This window comes from Pinus tabuliformis, chromosome 5_1, assembly GCF_031772625.1.
Source record: "Pinus tabuliformis cultivar Carrire ecotype Pingquan chromosome 5_1, CPIR1, whole genome shotgun sequence".
Classification (NCBI taxonomy): Eukaryota; Viridiplantae; Streptophyta; class Pinopsida; order Pinales; family Pinaceae; genus Pinus; species Pinus tabuliformis.
In genome coordinates, this window is record NC_142305.1 from 124904795 (window position 1) to 124909106 (window position 4312).

Genomic DNA, 4312 nt, shown 5'->3' on the forward strand with positions numbered 1-4312 from the left:
TATTCCTATAACTACTAGTTTAAAAATAATAATATTATAATTTATTATAATAATTAAGATTAAAATAATAATAATAATAATAAGCAAATAGATAAATAAATCTCTCCCTTTTGATTGCTTTGTTTTACTTTTAGTTTTATTTAATTATTATTTTTTTTATAAGATTTTGACTCATTAATCAAGTATGGACTCTTATATATATATATATATATATCTATATATATATATATATATGTTTTATTCTCTATCTTTGGTTGACTTGGAATGTTTGTTTCTTATTATTGCTTATGTTTTTCACTTTTTCTTTTTACATATATAATTTTTTTAATAATTTATTATAAATTATAATATTATTATTTTTAAACTAATTATTATATGAATATTATTTTATCTTAATATTTATTATTAAAATATTAATTTTCATAAACTAATAGTTAAAAATAAATAAATAGATAACCATAATAATTTATTTTTTTATTTCTTTTTTTAAATTTTAGCCTTATTTTGTTATATCAAGACGGTCATATTTAACTTTATCAACGATGGTGATATGCAAATGCGGGACTCTCTTATGCCATTGGATCAATGATATCTATTATTTGTTGTAATTAATTATATTGATAACAATTATTTTAGGAGATTCTTGTTATGTCATGTCATTGTTGAGATTCATCATCCTCAACATATGTCGCGAATCTTAATACTGCCCCATTAAACTCTTCCCAACTCTAATAGCGCAGGAACTCAGACGCGAACCAACACACAAGTGGAGAACAATATGTATCCATATCTGCACTTGTGCTCAGACAGGAACCTATTCATGTTCGCGCCCCGAAACTCCATTCTTCTGAACTACAAGAACAACGTGGTGGACGTAGCCGACGATACCGGGCATCGACCCTGAAACTACCCTTCCACGGGGTCTTGCATCATGCTTCCCTTCTCCACCTCCTTTCAGAAAGTCGAAGTGCTTGTCTGTGGTGGATGCTCGTTGACCTGTTAATTTCTGGTAATATACCTCATGACTTCGGTGGGATTCTTTTGACCACTCGTTATTTTTTAACCAGTATTTTTGTTACGATTTCCCACTTATGCTCTCTTTCATGATTTTTTGGGACGAGTGTATAAACAATTCTCCCAATTTTACTGCAACTTGAAATATCCTCTGTACTTTGGCGTCAACCCTATTTGAAAGTTGTGGGAATTATTCGGAGTTGGTAAGAAAAAACATCTCTTTCTTCTTCTTTCTTATCACAATGACAAGCAAAGGCTGAGGACGGAAAAGGAAATTCATGGAGGATGCAGATTAACCGATGCAAAATGAGAGAGAGAATACAGATAAATAGAGCATTCATGCTTACATTGTGGGTGGTGGTGGTGGCAGAAAGAGAGGGCTATTCATATGAAGAAGGGATTAGCTTTGGGAAGGCCATTGCTAGAATGCTAGCGCATTCCAAAGGACGGAGACTCGTTGTCTATGAGGATAAGGACAGGAAGTGAAAGATGAAACAACTGCAGAAAAAAAAACTAAAAGTTGATGCCTTCGGCACGAAGATGGCTCGACAGACCACCAAAGAAGGGAGTCGCCTTACTCTACAAAATAGTAATCCTATACCTCCGGCTTTTCTAGAATCGTACCTTCGCAAATCATTTGGGCCTTACTATGATCAAGCCAAAGTTATGATTTTTACTCCTCTTTTCTGCTTTGTTTGATAAGTAAATTAATGCATGTCCAGTGATTATAAGGGGAGGGAATGATATTTTGGGTTTAATTTGTTCTCCTATTTGGCTTCATCATTTGCGGTTTATCTATTTTGTGGGGGCTATGCGTAGTTTCAACAGTTTAAATAAGATACCATAAGCTTCAACCCAGAATGTAATGGTTTTCTTTTTTAATTCTACTCGTTTAATGCGGTCTCAACCTCTATGTATTATCAAATTGGATTTGGCCTCGCCTTTTGTCGGGCTATGGAAACTAATAAAATGTGGATTCTTGGAACAAAGGAAATGAAGGCTCTCGCCAAGTCTTACCCTCGAGAGAAGCTAGGGTCATAGGCTTATTCCTTGTATGAGAAAATAAGGCCCCACGGGCATGAAAGGTCGGGGAGCTAAAGGTTATTTTGATTTAAACCTGTTAGGTCAGCAGCCGCAGATAATGTCTCCTTGTAAATGGGGAAACTTTCCATATATATTGTACGACGTTTCCTTGTACAAAAACAAAAGAGGACTCTTTATCATGAAGAGATCATAAGAGTATTTGGTTTAGCAGAATAACATTTTTCCAAGATGATATCATAGATCAGCATTTGTGGAGGCACCAACTAGCATGACCTAATGCCAAAAGTTAACTATATTTGGATGCAGAACTATGGCCATGTTCATTGAATGAGATCTGGTTAGGTAACTTACTTTTAATGTGAATATGCAGTTAGTGGAAATGAAATATTTTGTCACAATAAAGAGCTGAGGTAAGGTCCTAGTCTTACCTTCATTGTAGAGAAATGTTCTAAAAGGTCTTATTTGACCAATATTTGTTCCAAGTATGGTCTTGAATGTTTGAGTAGAATAATTATGAAACAAATCTATATGGTTAGTAGACACCATACATGATAGCGTAACATTTAATTTTTTCACATTGGTCATGTTAAAAGGTTTACGTTTTATCAATAATTACATTTTTGTTAGGTATGAAAGTATTTTTTTTGCAAACATGGCACTTAAAGATCATTCTGAATAAGATTAGTAGTGAGCTTTTCCAATTTCTATCGTTAACAATTGTGCATTCTCAAAAGTAAAAGGTACACACATGAATTTAGACAGTGACAATAGTTAGATATGCAACTCAAATGAGCAATGCTCTTTATGCAAACAACTGAAGATATAAAGACAAAGAAACTATGAATAGTAGAATTATTAGTGTGTATATATCATTACATTTGAATGGTGTGAATTATTGAATTTTATTACTTGAATTGGACTACTCATATCCTTGTTGTTTTGATATGATTCACAGTGTTTTGATATAATAATAATTAATGGACCTCAATGGGTGCCACTTTGATGTGATTGCTAATGCGCAAGAAACCACCAGTTCCATTGGCTCTGTCTTGAAGTGACCGACACTTCATTGGAATGCCTTGAGAGGTCATCAAATATTTCAGACCTCCACACTTCCATGAATCTGATTGTGCTAGTGACCTTTTATATTCTGAAAATAATTGTTGTCAATATTTCTATGGAAAACTGTGGAATATGCTAGAAGAGACTAAGCCAGTTGGTACAAGGAGAAAAGTTTTAACATGACAATTCCACTCCAAAGGGTCTATTTGAGCCATTCAATTTTTTAACATATAGAATTGTGCAATCAGATTAGGAAGAATCTCCATCCCTATATATTTCCCTCTCCCCTGCATTTTGAATCCATCAATTTTTTTTTCTTGCGTTTTGCGAAGCGCTATAGAGTATTTATCCATATTCTTTGAATCCCAGAGTTCTTCAATTCGAAACAAATAACGTTCATGTCAGATCAGGACATCCATATCCCCACCTTTCGTAAGTCTTTGGACCTCCTCTTTGTTGATTTAACTACCGATTATTATATTTTCTAAATTTTGGGTTTATTGCTGATGCAGGAACATGTGACTCAGAGGGGAAAAATCTTCCAAATTATTCAAAAAAATCCAAAAAAATCTACAGGAAAGGGAGTGGTCCTTTAGCCTGCAATTTCTATGTTTTTTAGTTAAAAGATAGAATAGAATCTAGCAATAAAACATGTTATTTATGCTCAGCTGTAACAAAGTTTTTCAAGCTTTAAATCATTCTGTAAAGCATGCTTTTCTTTGTATCGGATAAGGACCGAGAAGGCCTATCCTTAGTTATAAATAAAGAGGCAGCGAAGCTCTCGAGGAGGAGAGAAGGGAGGAGCGAGGCCACAACATTATTATTAAACTTCCTCTCGGCATTTCTTATTCAATGATTTCTGATAATATGCATGCATAGATTCTTATTCTCTGTGTTGATTATGTAGAACTGTATTAATATTTCCGTATGGTGTATCTGTTGTGTAAATTGGCATTCGGTCGTTTCTTTACCATTTATGCATCCATAGGCCTTTAGTCATCCTTTATAAGTTATGCGCATACTCCTGTTTACATTAAAATTTCATGCAATTTTCCATTGGCGGCCACTGTAGCGGACGTGGGAGATTATTAATATTGGTCCAGACCCGTATCGGGTCCATGACTAAATATTGCACCGGAGAAGGGACTTAGAACTATATTGTGGGAGCTCCGACATATATCGGAGCTGAAAC

The 4312-nt window shown here is 34.2% G+C and overlaps 1 pseudogene; it reads left to right on the forward strand.

Moving 5' to 3' along the window:
* The first annotated feature begins 1256 nt into the window (after window positions 1-1256).
* LOC149163734 (uncharacterized) lies at window positions 1257-2251 on the forward strand (annotated as a pseudogene).
* Window positions 2252-4312: the final 2061 nt, after the last annotated feature.